Source organism: Heteronotia binoei, chromosome 21 (assembly GCF_032191835.1).
Source record: "Heteronotia binoei isolate CCM8104 ecotype False Entrance Well chromosome 21, APGP_CSIRO_Hbin_v1, whole genome shotgun sequence".
Classification (NCBI taxonomy): domain Eukaryota; kingdom Metazoa; phylum Chordata; class Lepidosauria; order Squamata; family Gekkonidae; genus Heteronotia; species Heteronotia binoei.
The window spans coordinates 6586653-6598464 of NC_083243.1; positions in this window are offsets into that span (position 1 = coordinate 6586653).

The window sequence follows — 11812 nt, forward strand, 5'->3', positions numbered from 1 at the left end:
GAATGAATGAAAACAAATCAGTTCTCCCCTATTCATGAGGTTGGTCAGTTGGAAGAGTGTTGGGTTTAGACTTGGTGGGTCTGGGTTCAAATCCATGGTAAGAACATAAAAAAGTAAGAGCATAAGAGAAGCCATGTTGGATCAGGCCAATGGCCCATTCAGTGGAACACTGTGCCAAAAATAAAAACCCAGGCTCCATCAGGAGGTCCATTAGTGGGGCCAGGACAGTAGAAGCCATCCCACTCTGCCCCCCCCCCCTCCCAAGCACCAAGAATACAGAGCATCACTGCTGTAGACAGAGAATTCCATTGTGGCTAATAGCCCCTGATGGACCTCTGCTCCATATGCTTATCCAATCCCCTCTTAAAGCTGGCTATGTTTGTGGCCGCCGCCACCTCCTGTGGCAGTGAATTCCACATGTTAATCACCCTTTGGGTGAAGAAGTACCTCCTTTTATCCGTTCTAACCCGACTGCTCAGCAATTCCATTGAATGCCCATGAGTTCTTGTATTGTGAGAAAGGGAGAAAAGTACCTCTTTCTCTACTTTCTCCATCCCATGCATTATCTTGTAAACCTCTATCATGTCACCCCTCAGTTGACGTTTCTCCAAGCTAAAGAGCCCTAAGCGTTTCAACCTTTCTTCATAGGGAAGGTGTTCCAGCCCTTTAATCATTCTAGTTGCCCTTTTCTGAACTTTCTCCAATGCTATAATATCCTTTTTGAGGTGCGGCGACCAGAACTGCACACAGTACTCCAAATGAGACCGCACCATCGATTTATACAGGGGCATTATGATACTGGCTGATTTGTTTTCAATTCCCTTCCTAATAATTCTCAGCATGGCGTTGGCCTTTTTTATTGCAAACGCACACTGTCTTGACATTTTCAGTGAGTTATCTACCACGACCCCAAGATCTCTCTCTTGGTCAGTCTCTGCCAGTTCACACCCCATCAACTTGTATTTGTAGCTGGGATTCTTGGCCCCAATGTGCATTACTTTGCACTTGGCCACATTGAACCGCATCTGCCACGTTGACGCCCACTCACCCAGCCTCAACAGATCCCTTTGGAGTTCCTCACAATCCTCTCTGGTTCTCACCACCCTGAACAATTTAGTGTCATCCGCAAACTTGGCCACTTCACTGCTCACTCTCAACTCTAAATCATTTATGAACAAGTTAAAGAGCATGGGACCCAGTACCGAGCCATGCGGCACCCCACTGCTTACCGTCCTCCACTGAGAAGACTGCCCATTTATACTCACTCTCTGCTTCCTATTACTCAGCCAGTTATGATCCAAAAGAGGACCTGTCCTTTTACTCCATGACTCTCAAGCTTTCTAAGGAGCCTTTGATGAGGAACTTTATCAAAAGCTTTCTGGAAGTCCAGGTAAACAACATCTATCGGGTCTCCTTTGTCCACATGTTTGTTCACCCCCTCAAAGAAATGTAACAGGTTAGTGAGGCAAGATCTTCCCTTACAGAAGCCATGCTGAGTCTTCCTCAATAACCCGTGTTCCTCAATGTGCCTACTCATTCTGTCCTTGATAATGCTTTCTACCAACTTTCCCGGTATTGAAGTCAGACTGACTGGCCTGTAGTTTCCCAGATCTCCTCTGGAACCCTTTTTAAAGATGGGGGTGACATTTGTTACCTTCCAGTCCTCAAGAACGGAGGCAGATTTCAATGAAAGATTACATATTTTTGTCAGGAGATCCACAAGTTCAACTTTAAGTTCTTTCAGAACTCTTGGATGCATGGCATCCAGACCAGGTGACTTATTAGTTTTTAATTCGTCAATCAGTTGTAGGACCTCCTCTCTTGTCACCTCAATCTGACCGAGGAGGGCAGGGAGCTGTTTTTGTTGGCAGCGGAGGAGAGGACTCGAAATCATGGGTTTTAATTAAGGATGGGAAGGTACAGGGCTGGATATTGGAGCCAGTTTGGTGCAGTGGTTAGGTGAGCGGCCTTGGAAGGGACCCCCAGTCGAACCTCCTGCATAATGCAGGAAATGGAACTTCTTCCAGAGTTCTGCGGAAAGGGATTCAGTCACGGTTGCAGTCTTGAAGGCCCCATCGCCTTGTTTTGGAGAAAGCATTTCTCTCTTTAGATCACTTCTCCAAGCCTATCCAGTTGGCAATTGGGAGAATGCATTTGAAGTTAAAGCTGCTGTCTTTTCACCTCTCTCCCTCTTTCCTCCCCATATATTTCTATATTTCCTTCCTTCCTTGTCTTGCGGCTCTCAAACATCTGACGTTTATTATATATGGCTCTTACGCTAACCAAGTTTGGCCACCCCTGCCTTAGAGATTTGTTAGGTCCCTAAGTCTTTTGTCATCCTGGGGCTCTTCTTTCATTCTGTAGTCATATATAATTACCCCAGGTCTCCTTTGCTTATTGATTTCCTCCAGGGGAAATCAGCTGGAGATCAGTCATCCAAGCGGGAGATCTCCAGGCCCCACCTGGAGGCTTGGCACCCCACCCTGTCCAGGCAGCCTCCCGCCTCCCTCCCCCATTCAAGCTCCGCCCCTTCGGCGACTCCTCCTTCCCTCCTTGCCCGCCTCCTCTAGGAGAAGCCGATGCCGCCGCGAAGGCGAGATCACGAACTACACTTCCCGGCGTCCTTCGGGGGATGCGTCAGGCCACTTCCGTCGCAAACCGGAAGTGTAGTCGGGAAAGCCGTCGCGAGGGTGAGTCCTAGAACTACCATTTCCCGGCGACCCTCGGGAGCTGCGTCCGTCCACTTCCGGCGCGAGGCGGAAGTGTTGGGGAGCTGAGGCGGCGAAGCCTGAGGGAGGCAGCTGAGGGTCGAGTCGTGGTTGCCGCCGCCGCCGCCGGGCTCGGCCGAGAAGGGGCGCGATGGTGCTCGAGAGCACGATGGTCTGGTGAGGCCGGAGGAGGAGCGGGGCGGGGAGGCCCGAGGGGAGCGGAGGCGGCGGGTGGCTGCTGAGTCACGGCTGGGCCCAGCGGAGGAGACGGGGCTTCCCAGGCAGGGGCAGGGCAGGCCTGCTGAGGTGCCAATCCCCAGGCGGGGGCGGGGGATCCCCTGGCTTGGAGGCCCCTCCCCCTCAGGGTCTGCTGGGCACTCCGTTAATCCCTATGGAGAATGATTCCCATAGGGAATGATGGAGATGGATCCACGGGTATCTGGGGCTCAGGGGGGGGCGGCTGTATGTTGAGGAAGAGGCACCGGATTTTCAGCATAGCATCCAGAGCCTCTCCCCAAAATACCTCCTAAGTTTCAAAAGGATTGGACCAGGGGGTCCAATTCTGTGAGCCCCCAAAGAAGGTGCCCCTATCCTTCATTATTTCCTATGGAAGGAAGGCATTTTAAAAGGTGTGCAGTCCCTTTAAACTGGATGGCCAGAACTCCCTTTGGAGTTCAATTATGATTGTCACACCCTTGCTCCTGGCTCCACCCCCGGAGTCCCCAGATATTTCTTGAATTGGACTTGGCAATAGGATTGCCAATCCCCAGGTGGGGGCAGGGGACCCCCTGGTTTGGAGGTCCTCCTCCCCGCTTCAGGGTCATCAGAAAGCTGGGGGAGGGGAGGGAAATGTCTGCTGGGCACTCTGTTATTCCCTATGGAGACCATTTCCCATGGAGAATAATGGAGAATTGATCTATTGGTATCGGAGGGGGGGGGCGGCTGTTTTTGCGGTAGAGGCACCATATTTGCAGCATAGAATCCGGTGCCGCTCCTCAAAACACCCTCCAAGTTTCAAAAGAATTGGACCAGGGGGTCCAATTCTATGAGTCCCCCCAAAAGGTGCCCCTATCCTTCTCATTTCCAATGGAGGGAAGGCATTTAAAAAGGTGTGCGGCCCCTTTAAATGAGACGGCCAGAACTCCCTTTGGAGTTCAGTTATGCTTGTCACAACCTTGCTCCTGGCTCCACCCCCAATGTCTCCTGGCCCCACCCCCAAGTCTTCTGGCCTCACCCCCAAAGTCCCCAGGAATTTCTTGACTTGAACCTGGCAACCCTAGAGTGTATGCATGCCCTCAGCCCTCCAAACGGAATATAGATCCTGCAGTGTTGCCAATCTTCTGGTGGGACCTGGAGATCCCCCAACATTACAGTTCGGTCTCCAGGCTTCAGAGATCAGTTCCCCCATAGGAAAACAGCTGCTTTGGAGGGTGGACTCTAATGAATTATTAGGCATTAATTATGCCCTGCTGAAGTCTTGCCTTTCCCCAAACCCTGCTCACCCCAAGCTCCGCCCCGAAATCTCCAGGAATTTCCCCACCTTGCACACACCGTGTGAGCGGCCCCTTTCAATGCGATGGCCAGAACTCCCTTTGGAGTGCAATTCTGCTTGTCACAACCTCGTTCCTGGCTCCACTCCCAACGTCCCCAGATATTTCTTGGATTGGATTTGGCAACTCTAAGCCCTGGTGGGGATAGGTGACTCTGCAGGATTCTCTGGAAGGGATGCGGGGGGGGGGGGGGGGGGAAGAGAAAGAGAGCTGGGAGCCGGGGTTGCCACCTCCAGGTTGAGAAATTCAGGGAGATTTGGGGGGTGCACTCTCCCCCCCTCCAAAGCAGCCATGTTTTTCAAGAGAACTGGAATTACCGCTCAAGATCCCTTGGAATTCCAACTCATCTCCGTGCTACAGAGATCAGTTCCTTTAGAGAACGTGGTTGCTTCAGAGGGCAGACTCTGTGGCCTTGTGCCCCATTGAGGCTGGTGCCCTCTGCAAACTCCATCCCCAAATCTCCAGGAGTTTCCCAATCTGGAGCTGCATCTTCTGCTGGTGGCCAGCGGGGACCTGGCAACCCTAATTGTATTTTCATGAGATTTCTAGGCCCCGCCTGGAGTCGGTTACCCTAGTAGGCGGGAGGGGGGCTAGGCTTGAAGGGCGGGGGGGGCTGGTGTTCAGTGACCAGGGAGGAGGCAAATAGACTGTTTGCTCCCTTCTCCTGTTGTGACACTTTGCTAGGAGGATGAGGGTTGGGGAGGTGGGGTGTAGAGAAAATTTGATTCAGTAGCTGTTCCTGGAATCTCTGTGGTTCTCAGCAGAGCCCTTCTGGATCAGACCAGTGCAACATCTAGTCCAGCCTCCTGCCTCACCAAGTGGCCCACCAGTTCCTCTGGAGGGCCAACAACAGGGCAGAGAGGCCGAGGCCTTCCCCTGAGAAGAACATCAGAAATGCTCTGCTGGGTCAGACCAGGGAGGGTCCTTCTAGTCCAGCCTCCTGTCTCACACAGGGGCCAACCAGTTCCTCTGGAGGGCCAACAACAGGGCAGAGAGGCCGAGGCCTTCCCCTGAGAAGAACATCAGAAGAGCCCTGCTGGGTCAGACCAGGGAGGGTCCATCTAGTCCAGCCTCCTGTCTCACACTGTGGCCAGCCAGTTCCTCTGGAGGGCCAACAACAAGGCAGAGAGGCCGAGGCCTTCCCCTAAGAAGAACATTAGAGAAGCCCTGTTGGGTCAGACCAGTGAGGGTCCTTCTAGTCCAGCCTCCTTTACCATGGGGTAAAAGGATTACTGAAGGAGGATAGGGAAATGGCTGAAAAGCTAAATGAATTTTTTGCCTCCGTCTTCACTGTGGAAGACGAGAACTTTTTGCCCGCCCAGAACCACTAATTTTGGAAGGGGTGTTGAAAGACCTGAGTCAGATTGAGGTGACAAAAGAGGAGGTCCTACAACTGATAGACAAATTAAAAACTAATAAGTCACCGGGTCCGGATGACATACATCCGAGAGTTCTGAAAGAACTCAAAGTTGAACTTGTGGATCTTCTAACAAAAATCTGTAATCTTTCATTGAAATCTGCTTCCGTTCCTGAGGACTGGAAGGTAGCAAATGTCACCCCCATCTTTAAAAAAGGTTCCAGAGGAGATCCGGGAAATTACAGGCCAGTCAGTCTGACTTCAATACCGGGAAAGTTGGTAGAAAGCATTATCAAGGACAGAATGAGTAGGCACATTGATGAACATGGGTTATTGAGGAAGACTCAGCATGGGTTCTGCAAGGGAAGATCTTGCCTCACTAACCTGTTACATTTCTTTGAGGGGGTGAACAAACATGTGGACAAAGGAGACCCGATAGATGTTGTTTACCTGGACTTCCAGAAAGCTTTTGATAAAGTTCCTCATCAAAGGCTCCTTAGAAAGCTTGAGAGTCATGGAGTAAAAGGACAGGTCCTCTTGTGGATCAAAAACTGGCTGAGTAATAGGAACCAGAGAGTGATTATAAATGGGCAGTCTTCGCAGTGGAGGACGGTAAGCAGTGGGGTGCCGCAGGGCTCGGTACTGGGTCCCATGCTCTTTAACTTGTTCATAAATGATTTAGAGTTGGGAGTGAGCAGTGAAGTGGCCAAGTTTGCGGATGACACTAAATTGTTCAGGGTGGTGAGAACCAGAGAGGATTGTGAGGAACTCCAAAGGGATCTGTTGAGGCTGGGTGAGTGGGCGTCAACGTGGCAGATGCGGTTCAATGTGGCCAAGTGCAAAGTAATGCACATTGGGGCCAAGAATCCCAGCTACCAATACAAGTTGATGGGGTGTGAACTGGCAGAGACTGACCAAGAGAGAGATCTTGGGGTCGTGGTAGATAACTCACTGAAAATGTCAAGACAGTGTGCGTTTGCAATAAAAAAGGCCAACGCCATGCTGGGAATTATTAGGAAGGGAATTGAAAACAAATCAGCCAGTATCATAATGCCCCTGTATAAATCGATGGTGCAGTCTCATTTGGAGTACTGTGTGCAGTTCTGGTCGCCGCACCTCAAAAAGGATATTATAGCATTGGAGAAAGTCCAGAGAAGGGCAACTAGAATGATTAAAGGGCTGGAGCACTTTCCCTATGAAGAAAGGTTGAAACACTTGGGACTCTTTAGCTTGGAGAAACGTCGACTGCGGGGTGACATGATAGAGGTTTACAAGATAATGCATGGGATGGAGAAAGTAGAGAAAGAAGTACTTTTCTCCCTTTCTCACAATACAAGAACTCGTGGGCATTCGATGAAATTGCTGAGCAGAAAGGTTAAAACGGATAAAAGGAAGTACTTCTTCACCCAAAGGGTGATTAACATGTGGAATTCACTGCCACAGGAGGTGGTGGCGGCCACAAGTATAGCCACCTTCAAGAGGGGTTTAGATAAAAATATGGAGCACAGGTCCATCAGTGGCTATTAGCTACAGTGTATGTGTGTATATAAATTTTTTTGCCACTCTGTGACCCAGAGTGTTGGACTTGATGGGCCGTTGGCCTGATCCAACATGGCTTCTCTTATGTTCTCCTGTCTCACACAGTGACCACCCAGTTCCTCTGGAGGGCCAACAACAGGGCAGAGAGGCCGAGGCCTTTCTTTGAGAAGAACCTTAGAAGAGCCCTGCTGGGTCAGACCAGGGAGAGTCCACCTAGTCCAGCCTCCTGCCTCACACAGTGGCCAACCAGTTCCTCTGGAGGGCCAGCAACAGGGCAGAGAGGCTGAGGCCTTCCTCTGAGAAGAGCATCAGAAGAGCCCTGCTGGGTCAGACCAGGGAGGGTCCATCTAGTCCAGCCTCCTGTCTCATACAGTCCTCTGGAGGTCCAAAGCTTCGAATTCTCACTAACAAACTTGCTGGATGACAAACAAAAAATTGTTTTCAGTAATATGAACAATAAAATTGGTCTGCTTTGCAAGCCAGTTTCAAATATTAAGGAGGGGCTGTGGCTCACTGGAAGAGCCTCTTACATATAGAAGGTCCCAGGTTCAATCCCCAACATCTCTAGTTAAAAAGATCAGCTAAGAGAAGAAGACTGTAGATTTATACCCCGGCCTTCTCTCTGAATCAGAGTCTCAGAGCGGCTCACAATCTCCTTTCCCTTCCTCCCCCACAACAGACACCCTGTGAAGTAGGTGGGGCTGAGAGGGCTCTCACAGCAGCTGCCCTTTCCAGGACAACCTCTGCCAGAGCTATTGTTAGAATTTCTGTGTTGTGAGCTGCCCTGAGCTTGCCTCGGTGGGGTAGGGTGGGATATAAATGAAATGAAAGAGCTAAGGCTAACCCAAGGCCATTCCAGCAGCTGCAAGTGGAGGAGTGGGGAAATCAAACCTGGTTCTCCCAGATGAGAGTCCGCACACTTAACCACTACACCAAACTGGCTCCCTCAGGTGCTTTGAGAGACCCCAGCCTGAGACCCTGGAGAGCCACTGTCAGTCTAAGTGGACAGTACTAATTTTGATGGATGCACCAGGACTCCAGTTCAGTATGAGGAAGCTTTAGGTGTTCATGTGTGCATTGCAGAAAAAAAATATGTTGGATCAGACCAGTGGCCCATCCAGTCCAACACTGTGTGTCACACAAGGGCCAAAACCCAGGGGCCATCAGGAGGTCCACCAGCCGGCCCAGAACTCCTGAAGCCCTCCCACTCTTTCCCCCTTCCCCCCAGCACCAAGAATACAGAGCATCACTGCCCCAGACAAAGTATTCCATTGATACCTTGTGGCTAATAGCCAGTCATGGACCTCTGCTCCATATGCTGATCCAGTCCCCTCTTGAAGCTATCCTTGTAGCCACCACCACTTCTTGCTGCAGGGAATTCCATGTGAGAGCCAGTGTGGTGTAGTGATTAGGAACTCCAGAAGCCAGTAGAACATAAGAGAAGCCATGTTGGATCAGGCCAATGACCCATCCATTCCAACACTGTCACACAGTGTCCAAAAACCCAGGCACCATCAGTGGGGCCAGGACACTAGAAGCCCTCCCACTGTTGCCCTCCCCCCAGCCACCAAGAATACAGAGCATCACTGCCTCAGACTTAAGAACATAAGAGGTCAGGTTGGATCAGGCCACTGGCCCATCCAGTCCAACACTCTATGTCACAAAGTGGCCAAAACCTAGGGGCTATCAGGAGGTCCACCAGTAGAGCCAGAACTCTAGAAGCCCTCCCAGCACCAAGAGTACAGAGCATCACTGCCCCAGAGTATTCCATAGATATCTTGTGGCTAATAGCCAATCATGGACCTCTGCTCTTAAGACTAAGAGAAGCCAGGTTGGATCAGACCAGTGGCCCGTGCAGTCTGTCACACAGTGGCCAAAACTCAGGGGCCATCAGGAGGTCCACCGGCAGGCCCAGAACTCCAGAAGCCCTCCCACTCTTTCCCCCTACCCCCCAGCACCAAGAATACAGAGCATCACTGCCCCAGACAAAGTATTCCATTGATACCTTGTGGCTAATAGCCAGTCATGGACCTCTGCTCCATATGCTGATCCAGTCCCCTCTTGAAGCTATCCTTGTAGCCACCACCACTTCTTGCTGCAGGGAATTCCATGTGAGAGCCAGTTTGGTGTAGTGATTAAGAACTCCAGAAGCCATTAGAACATAACAGAAGCCATGTTGGATCAGGCCAGTGGCCCCTCCAGTCCAACACTCTGTGTCACATAAGAGAAGCCATGTTGGATCAGGCCAGTGGCCCCTCCAGTCCAACACTCTGTGTCACATAAGAACATAAGAGAAGCCCTGTTAGATCAGGCCAGTGACCCCTCCAGTCCAACACTCTGTGTCACATAAGAACAGAAGAGAAGCCATGTTGGATCAGGCCAGTGGCCCCTCCAGTCCAACACTCTGTGTCACGTAAGAACATAAGAGAAGCCCTGTTAGATCAGGCCAGTGGCCCCTCCAGTCCAACACTCTGTGTCACATAAGAACATAAGAACTCCTCCACTTGCAGCTGCCGGAATGGCCTTGGGTCAGAGAAAGTAGAGAAAGAAGTACTTTTCTCCCTTTCTCACAATACAAGAACTCATGGGCATTCGATGAAATTGCTGAGCAGACAGGTTAAAACGGATAAAAGGAAGTACTTCTTCACCCAAAGGGTGATTAACATGTGGAATTCACTGCCACAGGAGGTGGTGGCGTCCACAAGCATAGCCACCTTCAAGAAGGGGTTAGATAAAAATATGGAGCAGAGGTCCATCAGTGGCTATTAGCCACAGTGTGTGTGTGTGTGTATGTATATATATATATATATATTTGGCCGCTGTGTGACACAGAATGTTGGACTGGATGGGCCATTGGCCTGATCTAACATGGCTTCTCTTATGTTCTTATGTTCTTATCTGGAAGAACCGGGTTTGATTCCCCACTCCTCCACTTGCAGCTGCTGGAATGGCCTTGGGTCAGCCAGAGCTCTCTTACCTGGGAGAACCAGGTTTGATTCCCCACTCCTCCACTTGCAGCTGCTGGAAGGGCCTTGGGTCAGCCATAGCTCTCTTATCTGGGAGAACCGGGTTTGATTCCCCACTCCTCCACTTGCAGCTGCCGGAATGGCCTTGGGTCAGCCAGAGCTCTCTTATCTGGAAGAACCGGGTTTGATTCCCCACTCCTCCACTTGCAGCTGCTGGAATGGCCTTGGGTCAGCCTGAGCTCTCTTACCTGGGAGAACCGGGTTTGATTCCCCACTCCTCCACTTGCAGCTGCTGGAAGGGCCTTGGGTCAGCCATAGCTCTCTTATCTAGGAGAACTGGGTTTGATTCCCCACTCCTCCACTTGCAGCTGCCGGAATGGCCTTGGGTCAGCCAGAGCTCTCTTATCTAGGAGAACTGGGTTGGATTCCCCACTCCTCCACTTGCAACTGCTAGCATGGTCGTGGGTCAGCCAGAGCTCTCTTATCTGGAAGAACCGGGTTTGATTCCCTACTCCTCCTCTTGCAGCTGCTGGAATGGCCTTGGGTCAGCCATAGCTCTCTTATCTAGGAGAACTGGGTTGGATTCCCCACTCCTCCACTTGCAACTGCTAGCATGGTCGTGGGTCAGCCAGAGCTCTCTTATCTGGGAGAACCGGGTTTGATTCCCCACTCCTCCACTTGCACCTGCTAGCATGGCCTTCGGTCAGCCATAGCTCTCTTATCTGGGAGAACCGGGTTTGATTCCCCACTCCTCCTCTTGCAGCTGCTGGAATGGCCTTGGGTCAACCATAGCTCTCTTATCTAGTAGAACCGGGTTGGATTCCCCACTCCTCCACTTGCACCTGCTAGCATGGCCTGGGGTCAGCCAGAGCTCTCTTATCTAGGAGGCTAAATCCAGCGAAGACAGAGGTCCTTTGGTTGGGCCGTCGCGGCCCGGGAGGGGAAATACCCCTTCCGGTTTTTGACGGTGCTCCACTGATGGCGGCGCACAGGGTCAAGAGCCTGGGGGTACTTCTGGAGCCTTCTTTAACTATGGAGGCCCAGATAGCAGCCACTGCCAAGTCCGCATTCTTCCACCTTAGGCGGGCAAGGCAGCTGGCTCCCTTCCTGGAACGCGACGATCTAGCAACAGTGATCCATGCTACGGTCACCTCGAGATTGGACTACTGCAATGCCCTCTACATGGGGCTGCCCCTGTGTCGAACCCGGAAATTGCAGCTGGTGCAGAACGCCGCCGCCCGGCTGTTATTGGGGCTCCCAAGATGGGAGCACATCCAGCCGGGACTTCGGGCTCTGCACTGGCTGCCAATATCCTACCGAGTTTGGTACATTGTGCTGGTTATTACCTTTAAAGCCCTATATGGTCTAGGACCTGCCTACCTAAGGGACCGTCTCTCCCCGCATGTTCCCCAGAGAGCACTGCGATCGGGATCTCAACATCTTTTGGTCGTCCCCGGGCCAAAGGAGGCCCGCTTGAAGATCACAAGGGACCGGGCCTTCTCTGTAATGGCTCCATTTTGGTGGAACCAGCTGCCGGAGGAGGTAAGGGCCCTGCGGGATCTTACTCAATTCCGCATGGCCTTTAAGACAACCCTCTTCCGGCTGGCCCACAACTAACCGGCCTTGTATCCCTGTATACCTGTATACCGACTACTGAATATCGAATATGGAACATCGAAATGTTGAAGACGG